General features: G+C 40.6%; 16 non-coding genes across 16 annotated transcripts; 7 read left to right on the top strand and 9 right to left on the bottom strand.

Moving 5' to 3' along the window:
- Positions 1 to 389: 389 nt before the first annotated feature.
- trnas-gcu (transfer RNA serine (anticodon GCU)) lies at positions 390 to 471 on the top strand. The gene has a single exon. It is a non-coding gene; the product is annotated as a tRNA-Ser (tRNA).
- A 310-nt stretch (positions 472 to 781) lies between these two features.
- trnaa-agc (transfer RNA alanine (anticodon AGC)) lies at positions 782 to 854 on the bottom strand. The gene has a single exon. It is a non-coding gene; the product is annotated as a tRNA-Ala (tRNA).
- A 166-nt stretch (positions 855 to 1,020) lies between these two features.
- Positions 1,021 to 1,093, bottom strand: trnaa-ugc (transfer RNA alanine (anticodon UGC)). The gene has a single exon. It is a non-coding gene; the product is annotated as a tRNA-Ala (tRNA).
- Positions 1,094 to 1,702: 609 nt separating this feature from the next.
- Positions 1,703 to 1,784, top strand: trnas-gcu (transfer RNA serine (anticodon GCU)). Its single transcript has one exon. It is a non-coding gene; the product is annotated as a tRNA-Ser (tRNA).
- A 549-nt stretch (positions 1,785 to 2,333) lies between these two features.
- trnaa-ugc (transfer RNA alanine (anticodon UGC)) lies at positions 2,334 to 2,406 on the bottom strand. The gene has a single exon. It is a non-coding gene; the product is annotated as a tRNA-Ala (tRNA).
- A 123-nt stretch (positions 2,407 to 2,529) lies between these two features.
- On the top strand, positions 2,530 to 2,611 carry trnas-gcu (transfer RNA serine (anticodon GCU)). Its single transcript has one exon. It is a non-coding gene; the product is annotated as a tRNA-Ser (tRNA).
- Positions 2,612 to 2,921: 310 nt separating this feature from the next.
- Positions 2,922 to 2,994, bottom strand: trnaa-ugc (transfer RNA alanine (anticodon UGC)). The gene has a single exon. It is a non-coding gene; the product is annotated as a tRNA-Ala (tRNA).
- Positions 2,995 to 3,603: 609 nt separating this feature from the next.
- trnas-gcu (transfer RNA serine (anticodon GCU)) lies at positions 3,604 to 3,685 on the top strand. The gene has a single exon. It is a non-coding gene; the product is annotated as a tRNA-Ser (tRNA).
- Positions 3,686 to 3,995: 310 nt separating this feature from the next.
- Positions 3,996 to 4,068, bottom strand: trnaa-agc (transfer RNA alanine (anticodon AGC)). The gene has a single exon. It is a non-coding gene; the product is annotated as a tRNA-Ala (tRNA).
- Positions 4,069 to 4,234: 166 nt separating this feature from the next.
- On the bottom strand, positions 4,235 to 4,307 carry trnaa-ugc (transfer RNA alanine (anticodon UGC)). The gene has a single exon. It is a non-coding gene; the product is annotated as a tRNA-Ala (tRNA).
- Positions 4,308 to 4,430: 123 nt separating this feature from the next.
- Positions 4,431 to 4,512, top strand: trnas-gcu (transfer RNA serine (anticodon GCU)). Its single transcript has one exon. It is a non-coding gene; the product is annotated as a tRNA-Ser (tRNA).
- Positions 4,513 to 4,823: 311 nt separating this feature from the next.
- On the bottom strand, positions 4,824 to 4,896 carry trnaa-ugc (transfer RNA alanine (anticodon UGC)). Its single transcript has one exon. It is a non-coding gene; the product is annotated as a tRNA-Ala (tRNA).
- A 602-nt stretch (positions 4,897 to 5,498) lies between these two features.
- Positions 5,499 to 5,580, top strand: trnas-gcu (transfer RNA serine (anticodon GCU)). Its single transcript has one exon. It is a non-coding gene; the product is annotated as a tRNA-Ser (tRNA).
- Positions 5,581 to 5,891: 311 nt separating this feature from the next.
- trnaa-ugc (transfer RNA alanine (anticodon UGC)) lies at positions 5,892 to 5,964 on the bottom strand. The gene has a single exon. It is a non-coding gene; the product is annotated as a tRNA-Ala (tRNA).
- Positions 5,965 to 6,377: 413 nt separating this feature from the next.
- On the bottom strand, positions 6,378 to 6,450 carry trnaa-ugc (transfer RNA alanine (anticodon UGC)). Its single transcript has one exon. It is a non-coding gene; the product is annotated as a tRNA-Ala (tRNA).
- A 123-nt stretch (positions 6,451 to 6,573) lies between these two features.
- Positions 6,574 to 6,655, top strand: trnas-gcu (transfer RNA serine (anticodon GCU)). Its single transcript has one exon. It is a non-coding gene; the product is annotated as a tRNA-Ser (tRNA).
- The last annotated feature ends 14,630 nt before the right edge of the window (positions 6,656 to 21,285 follow it).

Below are 21,285 nucleotides of genomic sequence, written 5' to 3'. Positions count from 1 at the left end.
CCACTTGAGCTAATTCCCCACATGCTTGCATAAAAAAACGATCAGAAGATCTCAGTATTTTAAGGAGGTTTCATTCAACACAATATGAAAAGAGCTCGTTGTAAATCCTTGACCCAATCTACGTCAGATTGTGGTACATGAAAAGATACTCGATCTTAAGAGAAAAGAGTAAGTTGCCTTGAAAAGCACTTTCTGGAGAATGCGGGTATCAATCCCGCTGCCTCTCACATGCAAAGCGAGCGCTCTACCACTTGAGCTAATTCCCCACACGCTTGCAAGAAAAAGGTTCAGAAAATCTCAGGATTTTAACTTGGGTCCATTCCAACAAACATCGAAAGACTTCTTTGCAAAACTTGATCATCTCCCCTTCACTCAATGAGGAAAGCAAGGACGAGGTGGCCGAGTGGTTAAGGCGATGGACTGCTAATCCATTGTGCTAAGCACGCGTGGGTTCAAATCCCATCCTCGTCGGATACTTTACCTTAAGAAATACTGTGGCATAAAACAGACATCAACTCTGTTGTCTGTGTTAATAGCCTACTTTGGATAGTTTAAAGACTATCTCACGGAATGTACGCTTTTGGTGAACGCTGCATTGCTAGTTCTATTAATTCTCTCATGAACTGTTACTATGTCAAGAAAATTGCAAAGAACCCAAATTTGATAACATACATTGTGGGTCATGAGTCTAGACTCTTGAGGCATACTCCAGTACTTCACGAGATACTCAATCTTCATTGATGGGACTGATAAATGAAAAGGAGGATAGTAAAGGACATTCTGGAGAATGCGGGTATCGATCCCGCTGCCTCTCACATGCTAAGCGAGCGCTCTACCACTTGAGCTAATTCCCCACATGCTTGCATAAAAAACGATCAGAAGATCTCAGTATTTTAAGGAGGTTTCATTCAACACAATATGAAAAGAGCTCATTGTAAATCCTTGACCCAATCTACGACAGATTGTGGTACTTGAAAAGATACTCGATCTTAAGAGAAAGTTGACTTGAAAAGCACTTTCTGGAGAATGCGGGTATCGATCCCGCTGCCTCTCACATGCAAAGCGAGCGCTCTACCACTTGAGCTAATTCCCCACATGCTTGCATAAAAAACGATCAGAAGATCTCAGTATTTTACGGAGGTTTCATTCAACACAATATGAAAAGAGCTCGTTGTAAATCCTTGACCCAATCTACGTCAGATTGTGGTACTTGAAAAGTTACTCGATCTTAAGAGATAGTTGCCTTGAAAAGCACTTTCTGGAGAATGCGGGTATCGATACCGCTGCCTCTCACATGCAAAGCGAGCGCTCTACCACTTGAGCTAATTCCCCACATGCTTGCATAAAAAAACGATCAGAAGATCTCTGTATTTTAAGGAGGTTTCATTCAACACAATATGAAAAGAGCTCGTTGTAAATCCTTGACCCAATCTACGTCAGATTGTGGTACTTGAAAAGATACTCGATCTTAAGAGAAAAGAGTAAGTTGCCTTGAAAAGCACTTTCTGGAGAATGCGGGTATCAATCCCGCTGCCTCTCACATGCAAAGCGAGCGCTCTACCACTTGAGCTAATTCCCCACACGCTTGCAAGAAAAAGGTTCAGAAAATCTCAGGATTTTAACTTGGGGCCATTCCAACAAACATCGAAAGACTTCTTTGCAAAACTTGATCATCTCCCCTTCTCTCAATGAGGAAAGCAAGGACGAGGTGGCCGAGTGGTTAAGGCGATGGACTGCTAATCCATTGTGCTAAGCACGCGTGGGTTCAAATCCCATCCTCGTCGGATACTTTACCTTAAGAAATACTGTGGCATAAAACAGACATCAACTCTGTTGTCTGTGTTAATAGCCTACTTTGGATAGTTTAAAGACTATCTCACGGAATGTACGCTTTTGGTGAACGCTGCATTGCTAGTTCTATTAATTCTCTCATGAACTGTTACTATGTCAAGAAAATTGCAAAGAACCCAAATTTGATAACATACATTGTGGGTCATGAGTCTAGACTCTTGAGGAATACTCCAGTACTTCACGAGATACTCAATCTTCATTGATGGGACTGATAAATGAAAAGGAGGATAGTAAAGGACATTCTGGAGAATGCGGGTATCGATCCCGCTGCCTCTCACATGCTAAGCGAGCGCTCTACCACTTGAGCAAATTCCCCACATGCTTGCATAAAAAACGATCAGAAGATCTCAGTATTTTAAGGAGGTTTCATTCAACACAATATGAAAAGAGCTCATTGTAAATCCTTGACCCAATCTACGACAGATTGTGGTACTTGAAAAGATACTCGATCTTAAGAGAAAGTTGACTTGAAAAGCACTTTCTGGAGAATGCGGGTATCGATCCCGCTGCCTCTCACATGCAAAGCGAGCGCTCTACCACTTGAGCTAATTCCCCACACGTTTGCAAGAAAAAGGTTCAGAAAATCTCAGGATTTTAACTTGGGGCCATTCCAACAAACATCGAAAGACTTCTTTGCAAAATTTGATCGTCTCCCCTTCACTCAATGAGGAAAGCAAGGATGAGGTGGCCGAGTGGTTAAGGCGATGGACTGCTAATCCATTATGCTAAGCACGCGTGGGTTCAAATCCCATCCTCGTCGGATACTTTACCTTAAGAAATACTGTGGCATAAAACAGACATCAACTCTGCTGTCTGTGTTAATAGCCTACTTTGGATAGTTTAAAGACTATCTCACGGAATGTACGCTATTAGTGAAGGCTGCATTGCTAGTTCTATTAATTCTCTCATGAACTGTTACTATGTCAAGAAAATTGCAAAGAACCCAAATTTGATAGCATACATTGTGGGTCATGAGTCTAGACTCTTCAGGAATACCCCAGTACTTCACGACATACTCAATCTTCATTGATGGGACTGATAAATGTAAAGGAGGATAGTAAAGGACATTCTGGAGAATGCGGGTATCGATCCCGCTGCCTCTCACATGCAAAGCGAGCGCTCTACCACTTGAGCTAATTCCCCACATGCTTGCATAAAAAACGATCAGAAGATCTCAGTATTTTACGGAGGTTTCATTCAACACAATATGAAAAGAGCTCGTTGTAAATCCTTGACCCAATCTACGTCAGATTGTGGTACTTGAAAAGTTACTCGATCTTAAGAGATAGTTGCCTTGAAAAGCACTTTCTGGAGAATGCGGGTATCGATACCGCTGCCTCTCACATGCAAAGCGAGCGCTCTACCACTTGAGCTAATTCCCCACATGCTTGCATAAAAAAACGATCAGAAGATCTCAGTATTTTAAGGAGGTTTCATTCAACACAATATGAAAAGAGCTCGTTGTAAATCCTTGACCCAATCTACGTCAGATTGTGGTACATGAAAAGATACTCGATCTTAAGAGAAAAGCGTAAGTTGCCTTGAAAAGCACTTTCTGGAGAATGCGGGTATCAATCCCGCTGCCTCTCACATGCAAAGCGAGCGCTCTACCACTTGAGCTAATTCCCCACACGCTTGCAAGAAAAAGGTTCAGAAAATCTCAGGATTTTAACTTGGGTCCATTCCAACAAACATCGAAAGACTTCTTTGCAAAACTTGATCATCTCCCCTTCACTCAATGAGGAAAGCAAGGACGAGGTGGCCGAGTGGTTAAGGCGATGGACTGCTAATCCATTGTGCTAAGCACGCGTGGGTTCAAATCCCATCCTCGTCGGATACTTTACCTTAAGAAATACTGTGGCATAAAACAGACATCAACTCTGTTGTCTGTGTTAATAGCCTACTTTGGATAGTTTAAAGACTATCTCACGGAATGTACGCTTTTGGTGAACGCTGCATTGCTAGTTCTATTAATTCTCTCATGAACTGTTACTATGTCAAGAAAATTGCAAAGAACCCAAATTTGATAACATACATTGTGGGTCATGAGTCTAGACTCTTGAGGAATACTCCAGTACTTCACGAGATACTCAATCTTCATTGATGGGACTGATAAATGTAAAGGAGGATAGTAAAGGACATTCTGGAGAATGCGGGTATCGATCCCGCTGCCTCTCACATGCTAAGCGAGCGCTCTACCACTTGAGCTAATTCCCCACATGCTTGCATAAAAAACGATCAGAAGATCTCAGTATTTTAAGGAGGTTTCATTCAACACAATATGAAAAGAGCTCATTGTAAATCCTTGACCCAATCTACGACAGATTGTGGTACTTGAAAAGATACTCGATCTTAAGAGAAAGCTGACTTGAAAAGCACTTTCTGGAGAATGCGGGTATCGATCCCGCTGCCTCTCACATGCAAAGCGAGCGCTCTGCCACTTGAGCTAATTCCCCACACGCTTGCAAGAAAAAGGTTCAGAAAATCTCAGGATTTTAACTTGGGTCCATTCCAACAAACGTCGGAAGACTTCTTTGCAAAACTTGATCATCTCCCCTTCACTCAATGAGGAAAGCAAGGACGAGGTGGCCGAGTGGTTAAGGCGATGGACTGCTAATCCATTGTGCTAAGCACGCGTGGGTTCAAATCCCATCCTCGTCGGATACTTTACCTTATGAAATACTGTGGCATAAAACAGACATCAACTCTGCTGTCTGTGTTAATAGCCTACTCTGGATACTTTAAAGACTATCTCAAGGGAATGTACGCTATTGGTGAAGGCTGCATTGCTAGTTCTATTAATTCTCTCATGAACTGTTACTATGTCAAGAAAATTGCAAAGAACCCAAATTTGATAGCATACATTGTGGGTCATGAGCCTAGACTCTTCAGGAATACCCCAGTACTTCACGACATACTCAATCTTCATTGATGGGACTGATAAATGTAAAGGAGGATAGTAAAGGTCATTCTGGAGAATGCGGGTATCGATCCCGCTGCCTCTCACATGCAAAGCGAGCGCTCTACCACTTGAGCTAATTCCCCACATGCTTGCATAAAAAACGATCAGAAGATCTCAGTATTTTACGGAGGTTTCATTCAACACAATATGAAAAGAGCACGTTGTAAATCCTTGACCCAATCTACGTCAGATTGTGGTACTTGAAAAGTTACTCGATCTTAAGAGATAGTTGCCTTGAAAAACACTTTCTGGAGAATGCGGGTATCGATACCGCTGCCTCTCACATGCTAAGCGAGCGCTCTACCACTTGAGCTAATTCCCCACATGCTTGCATAAAAAAACGATCAGAAGATCTCAGTATTTTAAGGAGGTTTCATTCAACACAATATGAAAAGAGCTCGTTGTAAATCCTTGACCCAATCTACGTCAGATTGTGGTACATGAAAAGATACTCGATCTTAAGAGAAAGTTGACTTGAAAAGCACTTTCTGGAGAATGCGGGTATCGATCCCGCTGCCTCTCACATGCAAAGCGAGCGCTCTGCCACTCGAGCTAATTCCCCACACGCTTGCAAGAAAAAGGTTCAGAAAATCTCAGGATTTTAACTTGGGTCCATTCCAACAAACGTCGAAAGACTTCTTTGCAAAACTTGATCATCTCCCCTTCACTCAATGAGGAAAGCAAGGACGAGGTGGCCGAGTGGTTAAGGCGATGGACTGCTAATCCATTGTGCTAAGCACGCGTGGGTTCAAATCCCATCCTCGTCGGATACTTTACCTTATGAAATACTGTGGCATAAAACAGACATCAACTCTGCTGTCTGTGTTAATAGCCTACTCTGGATACTTTAAAGACTATCTCAAGGGAATGTACGCTATTGGTGAAGGCTGCATTGCTAGTTCTATTAATTCTCTCATGAACTGTTACTATGTCAAGAAAATTGCAAAGAACCCAAATTTGATAGCATACATTGTGGGTCATGAGCCTAGACTCTTCAGGAATACCCCAGTACTTCACGACATACTCAATCTTCATTGATGGGACTGATAAATGTAAAGGAGGATAGTAAAGGACATTCTGGAGAATGCGGGTATCGATCCCGCTGCCTCTCACATGCAAAGCGAGCGCTCTACCACTTGAGCTAATTCCCCACATGCTTGCATAAAAAACGATCAGAAGATCTCAGTATTTTACGGATGTTTCATTCAACACAATATGAAAAGAGCTCGTTGTAAATCCTTGACCCAATCTACGTCAGATTGTGGTACTTGAAAAGTTACTCGATCTTAAGAGATAGTTGCCTTGAAAAGCACTTTCTGGAGAATGCGGGTATCGATACCGCTGCCTCTCACATGCAAAGCGAGCGCTCTACCACTTGAGCTAATTCCCCACATGCTTGCATAAAAAAACGATCAGAAGATCTCAGTATTTTAAGGAGGTTTCATTCAACACAATATGAAAAGAGCTCGTTGTAAATCCTTGACCCAATCTACGTCAGATTGTGGTACTTGAAAAGATACTCGATCTTAAGAGAAAAGAGTAAGTTGCCTTGAAAAGCACTTTCTGGAGAATGCGGGTATCGATCCCGCTGCCTCTCACATGCAAAGCGAGCGCTCTACCACTTGAGCTAATTCCCCACACGCTTGCAAGAAAAAGGTTCAGAAAATCTCAGGATTTTAACTTGGGTCCATTCCAACAAACATCGAAAGACTTCTTTGCAAAACTTGATCATCTCCCCTTCACTCAATGAGGAAAGCAAGGACGAGGTGGCCGAGTGGTTAAGGCGATGGACTGCTAATCCATTGTGCTAAGCACGCGTGGGTTCAAATCCCATCCTCGTCGGATACTTTACCTTATGAAATACTGCGGCATAAAACAGACATCAACTCTGCTGTCTGTGTTAATAGCCTACTTTGGATAGTTTAAAGACTATCTCACGGAATGTACGCTATTAGTGAAGGCTGCATTGCTAGTTCTATTAATTCTCTCATGAACTGTTACTATGTCAAGAAAATTGCAAAGAACCCACATTTGATAGCATACATTGTGTGTCATGAGTCTAGACTCTTGAGGAATACCCCAGTACTTCACGAGATACTCAATCTTCATTGATGGGACTGATAAATGAAAAGGAGGATAGTAAAGGAGATTCTGGAGAATGCGGCTATCGATCCCGCTGCCTCTCACATGCTAAGCGAGCGCTCTACCACTTGAGCTAATTCCCCACATGCTTGCATAAAAAACGATCAGAAGATCTCAGTATTTTAAGGAGGTTTCATTCAACACAATATGAAAAGAGCTCATTGTAAATCCTTGACCCAATCTACGTCAGATTGTGGTACTTGAAAAGATACTTGATCTTAAGAGAAAGTTGCCTTGAAAAGCACTTTTTGGAGAACGCGGGTATCGATCCCGCTGCCTCTCACATGCAAAGCGAGCGCTCTACCACTTGAGCTAATTCCCCACACGCTTGCAAGAAAAAGGTTCAGAAAATCTCAGGATTTTAACTTGGGTCCATTCCAACAAACATCGAAAGACTTCTTTGCAAAACTTGATCATCTCCCCTTCACTCAATGAGGATAGCAAGGACGAGGTGGCCGAGTGGTTAAGAGGTGGGGTGGGTTCAAATCCCGTCTTAGTCGGATACCTTACCTTAGGAAATAATGTGGCATAAAACAGACATCGTCTGTGTTAATGGTCTACTTTGGATAGTTTATAGACTATCTCCCAGGATGTACAATGTTGGTGAAGGCTCCATTGCTAGTTCTATTAATTCTCTCATGAACTGTTATAATGTCAAGAAAAGAGCAAAGAACCCAAAATCAATATCATCCATTTTGGCAAGTGGGTCATGAGTCTAGACTCTTCAGGAATACCCCAGTACCTCATGAGATACTCAATCTTCATTGATGGGACTGATAAATGAAAAGGAGGATAGTAAAGGACATTCTGGAGAATGCGGCTATCGATCCCGCTGCCTCTCACATGCTAAGCGAGCGCTCTACCACTTGAGCTAATTCCCCACATGCTTGCATGAAAAACGATCACAAGATCTCTGTATTTTAAGGAGGTTTCATTCAACAAAATATCAAAAGAGCTCGTTGTAAATCCTTGACCCAATCTACGAAAATGTTATTTCCCGCATACAATACTTGGCACATTTGTTTATCTCTATTTTTGTTTTTTTTTTACAAATTTTCTCAAGAACAGACTATGAGAACAGAACAATTACTCATAGTTATCTTGCGTCAAAGGGGAGCGGGAAGGGAAAATAACACTAGGGGAGGGGGAGGGCGGTCTACAATATGGGATATTTACGAGAAAATAATAATATGGGAGCATGGCGTTGAAAGGGGGTACACAAGTGTAAAACATGTTGGAAACAACATAACTCTTAGCAAGCCAAGGTTACAAAAACACTGCATTTCTACTTGGAAAAAGCCATTGAAGTTTGCTCTTTTTACTTACCATAAACAATAATGATGGGTGTTCTTGGCAAATCCAGAAAACATCACCTTACAACTTGCTTACACGCAATTAAAAATATATTTGGGTTCATTACGATGCAATCTGCAATACAAAACACAAGCTTTCAAATGCATCATCGACACAACACAGCTGTGAGGTTAGCTAACTTAAAGCTTCAACCTGATGTCAATCAAGGCAGAAAAAAAAATCAGGCAACACTTATTGGACGGTTCACGTTAACAAAGCTGTCTACAGACATTCACCACTGGGTAAGAACGCTGCTGTGCCAGGCAGGAGATAAAAGTAACACAATTTGTACTTCACTGTCTGCAACACAACAATTGTGATATATAAACAAACTTAGATAATATTTTTACCGTGACAACTGTAGAGGCGCTGTGGATGAGGCTAAATCACAAGAATAGAAACAACTTTTGCTTGACGGGGCTTTGGATCCCGCCTTACAAATACGATGTACATCGTTAATTGTTAGCTTTGGCAAGCCCTGCAAACACCTACTGTAAAATGACATTTTTAATAGACCGGAAAAAACCGAGCCGCTTTTCCCCAAACACGGAAGCAAGGAGCCCATTCAGGCGCCTTGATGTGAGACGCTGCTTCAGACGTCAGAGGGAAAAAATGCTCACTTTTGAGATTAGATGTTTTAAAAGTCATTCAGTTTTATTTTCTATCAAAAAACAAATTTTGTCTCCATATGACAATAAAATAAGAGCTAATAGAACACTAGACTATTTTTATCCTTTTATGATTTTTTTTATGATTATTGAAACTGTAATTCATTGTATGAAAATATTCCCCCACGAAAAAACATTGTAATATTACCGCATACATTCATTACCAGGCACAAATATGAAGTGAATTAAAAGCTGTACTATTATCGATAAATAGATGTAAAAATTACAAAGTTTGACCATTCTGAACTTTCTGAAAATGTTAACTTAAAAAAAACACTGCAACCGCTGCCTTATGGTATGTTTAGGTATATTTCTCAGAGAAAAATATTACAAATCACTGTTTTCACTGATTAATTTATTTATGTTCTGATATGTTCATCTAATCATCATTTGTACACATCTGTGCTCTTATTTTGATTATCTCTTTGGCAATGCCATGTTAGTGTAGTTTAAGTTTTCAGAGTTCTTCCTCACAGTAACTTCAGCGTCATGCTTGTGTAAAGGCTCAAAGTGAAAAACAAACTGAATCTAATAAAGTCTCAGATTCTGGACCCATCTCTGAAACCACGGTCACATCTCCATGAATAAGGGATTACATCCGCTACTTATTAATAATTAATGATGGCTTAGCAGGCTGGGAAACTAATATGCAGAGCAAAGTTTGAGCTCTCATCTAGGAGACATTTTTGATTCTTTCGCCTGTAAATGTGACTGTGCATATGTGTGTGTGTGTATGCATGTGTGTGTCTGGACAACTAAAGGTTATATTTGCCATTTGTCTGGGTTTTGAGAGAGGCACGGCAACAGTGTGGAGTATCAGAATACTGATGGCCACTGTAGGGATTCTAAAACATTCACTGGCGCAAAGAAATATGTTTATTGAGAATTTATTTAAATGTCAAAGTGGCTGCCGTCTCACTGGGAATCCACAGGAATCCTAACCCTAATCTCAAAGGAAAACCTGGATTCATAAAAAGTCAACCGATTACTATTAACACAGAGGAATTACCTGGAAGTGAATTCCAGGTAATTCACAACAGTTTTAGAACAACTGAAGTTATTCAAAGCTAATTTTCAAAGTTGCAAAAGCGGCTTTGAAAATGAACAAATTTAAAGAATGCAGAGGTCATGTTTGTTTATTTGTTTGTTTGCCTCCTACTCTCTCCTACTTCTAAAACATCAAAAATCTAAATCATTTCTCTAGCATCTTGTAAAAGTATCCACGCGTTAAAATGTCATCCCTGCTATGCACCATTCATTTTCCTTGGCACGGATTCCCCAAATGATGAGGAAAACTTTGGATGTAAGCCTCTGTGGTAGTGCCAAGATGGTTTCCACTGTGTGTAATAAAGCATATTAAGGCATATTTGTTGTTTGTGTTATTAAAATAAGCAGTCATAAGCAGCTTATTGGTGGAGGTTGTTCTGGGCATACACTGCTTATAGATCAATTCCTCAGAGACTTGTGTTTTCAAGCTTTTATTTATGATTATTATGATTTATGCTTACAGCCAATGAAAACATGACACTTAAGATTACAATATTACACCAGACCAACACATTTCTAACACAGAAATGTGGACTGAAACCTAATTTTGTATTGCGTCTTTTTTTTTTCCACACCTGCCTAAAACTTTGACACTACACTCTGGTTTGGGTACTGTTTCTTCTTCTCATTAAAAGCTTTATAGATTATAAAAATCAGACATGAAGTGAATATTTTTCAGACATCCAGCTAATGGTTTCGGTACTTCAGCGTCTCGGAGGAAATGAGGTGACGCTCTGGCTTTGAAGCGCCTTGTAACTGAAGGCAATTGGCTGCGTGAATGAAGTTCTTAAGATGTATTTTTCATCGCTTTTGATCCAACTCTCTTTGATGCCTATGGTCACAGACTGCTGACGGGTTGATATGCTGTAGACTGTCATTCTTTTATTTTGTTGGGCTCTATTTATAGAACGGGGGAAGGAAGGGAAAGGTTGACAAAGAGGCACATTCAAGTCCTTACATGAAGCTGAAGCCAACATTTTGCTTGGTCGGTTTAAACCAAGAAAGCGTTTTAGGCTCCTGAATATTTAGAGAAGTGTTGGCTAGTATGAGTCCACTAGCACCCACGTTGACAGTAAAAAATAAATGAATAAAACAATCCACTGTAATATCCCAATAAACTGGAATGGACTATGAAAACAGTCGCAGTGGAAATGAATATAATTAATGGTAACTACACTAAAAGACTACAGTAATTTAACCACATAGTTTATGAAAACTACCAAATCAACATACAATTTCCATAAGTTCTAGTGCAATTTCCTTACTTTATTCTCATAGACTGCTTACTTTGTAAACAGTTGCTTTAAAGGGGCAGTATTATTTGTTTTCCTGGCACATAGTGCCATTTTATAGCACAATCAAGTAACTATGTTAACTTCAGTTGTTATAAAAATGTTGAATATATCAAATATGACTTAAAAGAAATTTGACTTTGATATTTGACGCCTAGAGATTGGGCCTCTCTCTCTTCAAATCTCCTGCTCTTTCTGAAACTCCGCCTTCAGGAAGTCACCCACAACTATTTCACACAGCTCAATGGTTGGCACGGGATATTCAAGGATTTCTTTAACCTGCAAGAAAGAATAGGGCATGCCGTGGTGGCGGAGGGGTTAGTGCAACACACATTCAGGCAAACGTAGCCTCGACCCGGCTGTCGCGGGTTCGACTCCTGGACCCGACGACGTTTACCGCATGTCTTCCCCCGTCTCCTTCCCCCTTTCCTGTCAGCCTACTTTGAAAAAAGGGACACTAGAGCCCATTAAAAGATCCCTTGCAGGGCGATAAAAAAAAATAACATGCAAGAAAGAATCAAGGCAACACTGCAGGTATGCTTTTTGATGAGGGAATAACATTATAACGTGATGTAGAGGTCAAAGAAGTTAAATCATTGTTGGCCATGCAGTTAAAAAGAGCAGCGTAGATGAGTGGGAAATAATAAATGAGGTACAACAACACTGTGGGATATTGTAGCAAGAAAAGTGATAAAGAGTTAACTGGAAAAAAACTGGAGTTTTCTTAGTTAGCTTATGTAGACCATAATTATGACCACGATGTTGGTTGAATTCTCCATAGTTCGCCGGTGTGCAGCATATAGTCAGTACTTTTGATTTATGAACGAGGCTGTAGAACAGATTTAAATGTAGCTGAAGCTCATTAGAGATTTTAGAAAGCAAGGCTAAGCAAGGTTTCAGCATCGTTGTGAAGGTTATGTAATATCAGCATAAGGGCTAAGCACTGAAAACCAATTTTTGCTAGGCTATTAGTTCAAACCATGAACTGCAATGCTGATTTTAGCAACTTAAAAATAGCGCAAAATGAAAGTGTTCATATCCTTGAGGTACACCTGTTATGCTAGCAGATGTTAAATGTCTACACTTTCACAGAAACGTTTGAATGTTGTTGCTGATTTCTCAGCTAAACGGATGTCTTGCTACACTAATTGACAATACTAGTTGTATCAATCTGCCTTATGAGCTGCAACTCGTCAGACCACTGCAGCTGGGCCACAAAGACAATCCTTGTGGTCAGAAGACAAAGTACTGATATCTTGGGAAAGTCTAGATGTTTAATATCTGCTGACATAGCAATGTATCCCTTGTACATCATTTTGTGTTTCAGTTTTAATTTAAGGATATCGTCTGAAACAGAGGATTTGCTTGGCTAGCTGTTAGCCTTCCACTTCTCTGAGGATTTTTTTTAACTATTCTATAAATTCATAGGCATTGTTGAAATCATATTTACATACACTAAGAAGACACAAACATGTTTTTTCTTGGTGTCTGATGTTAAATCAGACCAAAAACTTCTTGGTTTAGTTTTCTGGCATTTTGCTAAATGGTGAGATTTTTTTTTTTGACTTTTTTGATACTGTCCTTGAATTCTACCCCTTTAAAACATGTTGTTGCCAATTTGTTGGGCGTTTATCAAATATAAATAATTTTGATAGTTCTAACCTAGCTAAAACAAAAAAAATGTGTCCTAATTTATACATGTCTGTCTTTTTAAACAATGTTTGTATATCTGGTTTCAACTGTGTATGATATTCTCTACAGGTAAGGAGGCTATTTCCAATAATAAAATACCTTCACCACTTTAACAAACCTGATCAAAATGGGGCTCCACAAAAATAATGACAAGATCTTAAAATAACTTTAGAATCAATTCTCATCGTTTCATATAGTTCAGTACTTAGTTAATGTGGAGTTGGATATTAGCTAAAAATGTGAGGATTAAAGACGTGCTTTATTGTTTGTGAATGGAACAGCAATTCCAACTAGGGCTTTTCAGTAGTTATATATATATATATAGGGAGGAATCACCAGATTTACAAATCAGTGTGAGCCCAGAAAAAAAAATCTCTGAAAACAAATGAATTATTCTCTTTGGAAATCATTTATTCTTCATGCTCTGGCCTACAGTCACAATTAGACTTTCAGTATCGGCGTTAGAATTGGAAACTTTTATTACTTTCTTCCATGTGGAATGATGTGATACACATACAAATAAGATGAGTATGAAACTAGTTTGAATTTGCAGAACTTTGAATTTGTTATCTTACCAAGTATTTTTTTTATTTAGTTTCTAGTGAAAATATATTAGTTTTTAAGAAATATTAGGGCTACTCAAAGAAGATAGTAAAAAGTAAAATTAGAATGAAGTAATGAAGACTAAAGTAATTAACTCACCTGGTTACAGTTGATTTTGATCCATAACCACTGCAACGTTGACCAACATATTTGATGGATGAATTTACTGATGGCACTTTACAAAATGTAATGTTTGTTGCTGGTTTCATAATTGTGTGTGATGCGTTTATGATGTTTTTTTATGTTGCTAATTGTTGGAGATTTATCCGTGAGATAACTTTTGGTGCATCTAGGGGCTCTATTAAAAGAATGAGAGGTATTAAAAAATACATCATTGTTGGTGTTAAATATTAACAGTATAATAGCAATACAAGATCTGACTATGGTTAAAATAAATAGAAAAACACCCAAAATATGCAAAACACAAAAAGACTTTCCTTAAAAAAAAAAAAAACGCATTACTCTAAAAGTCGTGCTGTGTGGATTTCTAGTTCCTAGATCTTTCTGCGCCCTGATGTATGAGGCAATGGAGCAGCGATAAACAGGCCCATGTTTTTACTGAAGCGTAACATTTCCTCCATCTCCAAACTGCCACCTATGTCTGCCGTCTTCTGTGTTGTTCCTGCCTCTCCTCAGGTGCTCACTGCAAAGCTTCCCCCGTCGCTCAGCTCAAAGGACAGAACCTTTGTGGAGAAGAGAGGCAGAAGCACAGCAGACTCCCTGCAGCACACACACAGCATCAGCCAGCGAGGGGAGGAGAGTAACGCAAGACCAAAAGAAGAAGGGATGGAAAAGGGAAGGAAGAGAAAGGAGCGTCCTGTGGTGAGGATGGGTAAACTATACTGCACAGTTCAACAGTCGGGGAAAGCAAGAACAGGCAGATTCTTGCGGATCCCTCCTCGAGCAGCAACACAAACTCGCCTCTTTGATACGCAGCAACGTGAATCCTGGGGAGGACGCACCGAAATGAGGCAGCGCACTTTGCTACTAATGTCGAGGCAGAGCGCTCATGTGTCCCATCAATTCCTTCATAGCAAAAGCAAAAGCGCTCCAGTTTATTCTAAATCGAAGCATGCAAAATGAAGGAAACAAGAGCTCTGAGCGCCTTTTAGCTCCATTTTTCACTTGGAAACCTTGAGACACCATTTCTCCATGCGTGTTTGTGTAAACTCGCCCTGGCAGTCACGCCGCTGAATGTGAACCGGTCGTGGATGCCTCCGAGTTTCTCTCATTGTTATTGTGGATGTGCGTCTCTGGCTGTGTTTGTGCTCCGTTTGGAATTGCGGCCGACTAAAGGTGCCGCTTGAGGGTAAGGGCAGGATTTTTGGGGGGAAGAAAACGGTGAAGAGGGCTTAAGAAGAGAAAGTGCTACAGAATTATAGCAGGGAGACGAAAGGCCAACGAGCAACAACTGAGAAACTATAGAGACTCTTCAACGTTTCTTAGCCTCCACCTCATTTCTCCCATTACTCTCTTTTGACCAACTTGCATTAGTTTAGATGGAACTCGGAACAGAACGCTGTCAGTCTTGCGGTGTTGTATAACTACTGGAAATTCTTGGATTGTTTTCTCTAAAAATACATAACATTACATAAGAGTTCTTTGTGCTGTAAGCGAACGTTGGAAATGTATCCTTCTGAGAGAAAAAGTTCAGAGAGAAAAGTTTTTGAAGATTCTGAAAGACAGTAGAAAGTTTTTCCTATTGGTGTCTTTTTAAAGTTTAATTTCCAATTTCCCAATCCAAGTCTGTGGCCTTGTGCTGGAAAAAGGGGACTTCAAGCTTCTCCTGTCGAAAGGTGTTTGGAGTTTCCTCACGTTGGATTCTGCAAAGACGAATTGCTCAAACGTTACTGTAGGTTTGAAAACACATTTGAGAGGTGAAGAGCAAGTCTTGGATAGCTTCTCTAAAAAGACACAAATTACAGTAGAAATTTAAATATCAAAACAAAGCATTGCAGTAGATGCAGCTTCAAAGGTTCTGTCTCAAACTCAGAAACTCCCGTTCCCATATGAAGCAGGCCTGCTTGGCAGCGAGCCAATCAGAAGTGGACTCGGACTCGGGGTAACTCAGTAAATATTTGCAAATGATTAAGAAAAAATTTGCATCCAAGAAAGGATTGCAGCACCACTGAAAGTATTAACTATGCTGGGCCTATTGGTGGCGCTGTGACCCTGCCACAGAACCATGTTTGTTGTCATGCAAGACAGAGAAAGAGATGAAGCTAGCACTGCTTTGTTTCTAAAGGGGCAGTATTATGTAAAGTTGACCTTTTTTCCAGCTTTAGTTCATGTTATAATGTCGTTCCATCGTCAAAAATATACCTGGAGTGTTGCTTGGATTCTTTGATGCATGTTTGAGAATTCATTTGGTCTCCATGGCCACCATTCAGCTGTACAAAACACCCGGGTGGCCCTAGCCCCGCCTTCGAGGACGAAGCTCCTCCTTTGATCTCCAGTTTCCAAGCTTCCATCGGTAAGAGCAGCTCTCCATTACGACTCCTCCACTCAGCTCCTTCAGACGAGCAATTGGCAAACACACGATGGAACTGAGCATCTGCTGAGCTCAACGTGCGAGTTACGTCTCAGAGCAACGTGTTGTTAAAGGGTTAATAGAGGAGCCATTTTGTGATGACTTCCTGAACACAGAGTTTCAGAGTTTTAAAGAGACAGAGGCCCAATTTCAAGGTGTTGAATCACAAAGTCAAATTTCGTTTTAAGTCATATTTGATATATAAAGCATTGGGCCTCTGAAGGTAACATAGTTATTTTATTATGCTATAATATGACACTATGGGTCTGGAAAAAACATAATACCATCCAAAAATACCCAAATAAATATAGCTTGTATGGGCACATAAAACCGTAAATGTATCCACTCTGGAACCTGGTTTCTTCTGTTCTGTTCTCTCAAGACATCAGATCTGCGAGAACGCGCAACGTAAACGACAAAAACCTTTGGGGATGAGCCTGATCTCGTCTCCATGTTGACGGGGACTTAACTAGAGTTATTTGATGTTATAATACATGAGCTGAATTGTCAAAGATTAGCCAATCAAAATAGGTCTTCCTCAGTCACTTCAGAAAGTTGCAATATTTTAGCAAAAACAAATGGTGTGGTGACCGAACTGGAGATTAAAAGTCAAATTTCAGGAACTGGTTCATGCTTCAGGGCATTTTACATCCAACAACAGCTACAACGCACATCTAGTTGAATAATGTCACATTCATCCAGTTTAATCTCCCACTCCAGGTCAGTCCAGTACTGACTGACATCTTTTTTCTACATTCGGGCTCTTAGTTTCATTGGACGTAAAACTGTCATCCTGAAAAAAAAAAAAAAAAAACATCTCTAAATATTTGTGAGGGGTTTCAAATTACAGCTCAGTCAGACATTTGCTACGTTCGAGAGGATGTGCAATTTAACTCTGTTTCAGCTCCAATTAACGTTTGCTCGCTTTAATGTTCATATCAAAGAGATAGTGGGAGGAAACAAACGACATCATCATCGATGCCGTGGCTTCCGAACAAAGGCTGCGGGGGTGAAACGCTGCAGAGACACTCAGACAGGTAGCATTGTCACTATGCATCAGAAAATGAAAAAGCAAGAGGTTAGAACTGAGACAGCGTCAGAGGAGGAAAAGGTGAAGATGTGTGAGGCGTGAACACGAGCTGGCACACACACGACGCCACACCCTGTTTGTTAGATGAGGAGCGTCTAATGTTAATAATGTTAACGAGTCTGACATGAATCTGAACTATGTTGGTGATAACGTTGCCTTTTGGCAATATGTACAACCAGGAAACAACAGTCTTGGTTGCGCCAGTTTCTGTGAGACTGTTTTCAGCCAGAATGTCCAACTGAAGCCGCAGACGATGGAAACCCGGTGGCCAACCCAGACCACAAGATGCTGCTTCAACAGTTCCCATAGACAGTTAAGCCTTTCAGGGGCAATGTCATGTAAAATCCACTTTTTGAGCATTATGTCATGTTATAATTTTGTTCCCTCACCAAAAACATACCAGGAGTGCTGCCTTGATTCTTTTATGCATGTTTAAGAAATCCTTTAATCAGGCATTCAGCTGTACAAAATACCTGGGTGGACTTAGCTCCGCCTTCAAGAACAAAGCTCCTCCTCTGGGCTGAAGTTTCCAAGCTTCCACCTCGCAGAGCAGCCGTCCGCCACTCAGCTCCTTCAGACTAGCCAGAAGTAATTAGCAAACACCTGGTGGAACTGAGCGTCTGCTGAGCTCATTAAAGGAGCTTACCTCTCAGAGCAACGCTGGTAAAAATGTTGTTAAAGGGTTAATAGAGGAGCCATGCTGTGATGACTTCCTGAAGACGAAGTTTCAGAAAGAGCAGGAGTTTTTAAAGAGACAGAGAATTTCAAGATGTCAAATTTCTTTTTACTTTGATTTGTACAGCGTTTTTATCACAATCACAACAGAAGGTAACATAGTTACTTGATTGTGCTACAAAACGGCATTATGTGCCTGGAAACCATAACTCTGTCCCTTTTCAGCTTTATTTCTTCCATTATGACTGGTGACATCATGCTGGTGTGTTTGGGACATCCACACATAAAAATAGTAGTGGAATCATTCCTCAAGCTCCCTGTGTAATTGGCTCGGTGTGGCTGATGCACAAACCTTTCAGACTTGCATAACTGACTCTGATTAGACAAGGTGTTTTTGCAGAACAAGACATTTTTCCCATATTATAAAATAAAATGATTATTTTCACCGACAGTTTGTTTCACTTAGAAATAGCACTTTTACGTCAATATTAAGACATTATTGATTTAAACTCCTATTTCTTCTGAAAAGTTACTTAGAATAAGACAAAACTAACGTCTAAGTGGACTGAGATATATGTACTAGAAACTAAACCAAAAATACTTGGTAGGGTTTTGTGTTTTTGTGATGTACAGCACTTATAATTCAAGATGTGTGTGTGTGTGTGTGTGTGTGTGTGTGTGTGTGTGTGTGTGTGTGTGTGTGTGTGTGTGTGTGTGTGTGTGTGTGTGTGGGCATGTGTTTGTGGATCAGCTTCTACTCAAGTGACTGGATTCATAAATTAGATGGAGCATTAAAATGCCTGAATGATCAGAATCTACATCTGCAGACAGAGACACAGACGCTGTGTGTGATCTGGGAAACCTTCCACACAATAACAATATGGAGACATTATTATAAAACAGATTCCCAACGTTTCTTTGTGCCCGGCATCATATTTTTAATTTAGGGAATGGAGCTTGTGGGTATGATTATCTATCAATTGAAAGATTTTCTTTTCCTTTTTTCCCCCAATTAAACTCTCCTGAGGTTTTTATCTATTTTTCTTCCTCTGCCATTTATTGTTGTCTTCTTGGGTTTTTCATGTCTTTTTCACTCCCCCCTTCCTCTCTCTCTCTCTCTCTCTCTCTTTTTCTCTCTCCTCACATCTTTTACTCCTCCTGCCCTACAGCATGTCTCTTCCCATTTCTCCCCTTTTGTTGTCTCTCACTCCACTTTCTCCTCACTTCACCTCTCGCCCTCGCTGTTTGCTCTCACGTTTTTCATCTCTGACTCCGTGTTTACTCCACTTCGTCTCTATCTTATTGTCTGCCACCGACACACCGCTTTTATTCACACACACGCGCACACACACCCGGTTTACCCTTTCGAGACGCGGCCGGTGCGCCATCCGCCGCACGGGGCCTGCAAATAAGCGCGTGTGAGTTGTTGGTTCCAGCAGCGGTAAAAGGCAGCAGCCTCTGTTTTTTTTTCCTCTCTGCCAACTCACTTATATAAATTAAAAACATTAATCAGATTAAGGCTGGAGTGTCAGGTGTGGCACTGGGCCAGCGACTCCATTTTCCTTCCCAGGAAAAGGACAGAGATTGCAGGAAAGAGAGAGGGAGGGTGGGGTGAAAAAGAAAAAAAAAAAGCCCAACCAAGCTTTAAAGGGCAGGAGGAGAAAAAGAAAATAATTCTGTTTCCAGTTTTTTTTTTTTTTTATCCATGCTCTCTGATGCATCTCAAAAGGGTGGTGTGTTTCTTATTGTACACAGAAAGCAGTTTTCTTAAAGCCGGAAAGGTTAGCCACATCTTTTTCATGCTTTAATGTGACAACACGTCTGTCAAAACGTCAAAGACAAACACAAACACAGTCCAACGTCCTATTTTAATAGTTCAAACACAAACATACCTTAACATGCATTAATGCACACAGTGGAGAAATGTCTTAGCACTACCCAAGAAGTTAATGTCTAATATCTACAGATACTAAATGTAATATTGACAGAAGAAAATATCTACAGTCCACTGTTGGGGGTTCAGCCAATCAGAGCCAAAGAAAATGAACAATCAAAGTGTTTTTTTCTAAGTTTACTACCTTAGAAGTTCACTCTGACCACTGTAACATTGTAATAAAACACACCTCGGTGTTCAGCATGAGTTTTAACACCCAACTGAAAAACGAACAAGGTTGTCATGTAGTGATGAGGAGAGGAAATGAAACACGGACACCAAGCTGCAAAAAATGTGAGTCATAAATTTCACATGTCACAAACTAGGCCAAACCCATCAATGCTCATCAGCACCAACAGGAGATCACAACCTAGGTGTCTCATCTGAAGCGCGCTTCCGCGGGCTGTTCAGGGATCAAGCGGAATTGAAGAGTCCTGTCGGGTCCTCTGTGGCCGTCCGTCAGTCCCAGCCGCAGACAGACGGTCCGCCTCAGCGCCGATCTCATGGAATAACGAGAACCAGATGTACAGAGCGGAGCACAACGCCGACCTGCTAAACGTTCCTTCCTCTCAGTGAGACCGACGGCACCTTCAGCTCGGTCCAAATCAAATCTGCTGTTGCTAGGATTCCCAGCACAGCACAGAGAAAGCGTTCCGCTACATCACTGTGGATCAAAAAATACATTTTTGTCAAATCGGTCCGCACATCGGCAACACAACTGGATTTTCCAGAACCTTCCAGGTTGGAAAGCAAAGCTACTTGTTCTCACCTAAAGCCGATGTGGAAACTCAGCAGAGCATTCCTGTTTCACAAATTAGCTCATAATGTGGACAGGAACAAAAACCTGTTCAATCTGTATTCTCAGTCCTGCGTAGAAACGCAGCTCCCATTTTAGATGAGTCAATTCGATGAGTTCTGTTTGTGACAGAACTCATCGAATGATGAGAAGGCTGTAAGCGAGGGACCTTTGCGGGTGACCTTACCATCAGATATCTGACATCCTTTGCATATGAATGATGACATGATTAAACTCGCTCCGCCGCTCCTTTAAATCCCCTCGTCACCTCGTCTTTGAGATGCAAATAATCCTTAAACCCTGACTTCTGTGTCACATACCTACCACTGATGATAATTGCTGGTAGCGTCCACTAAATATCTCACACTCCCTCTGGCAGTTTGATGGACTTCTTGGAATAATTCTTAGTAGTGATAAGTTATACATTTTTGGTCAAACTTAAAGGTTACAGATCAAAATTTAATACAGTAAGACGAAGATAACCAGATCCACTAAACCTTAGAACTTGTTGTGCCATCTAATATAATACATTTACATCATGTATTTTTTTTATTTTAAATTTTTTTGCAAAACTTTGGTGTTCGTGTGTAGAATTTTGATAAAATATATTCATTTACAGGGGCAGTATGATGTCATTCCCTCATCAAAAAC

This window comes from Xiphophorus couchianus, chromosome 23, assembly GCF_001444195.1.
Source record: "Xiphophorus couchianus chromosome 23, X_couchianus-1.0, whole genome shotgun sequence".
NCBI lineage: Eukaryota > Metazoa > Chordata > Actinopteri > Cyprinodontiformes > Poeciliidae > Xiphophorus > Xiphophorus couchianus.
Note: the sequence above shows the minus strand (reverse complement) of the source record. Positions and strands in the feature narration are given on the sequence as shown.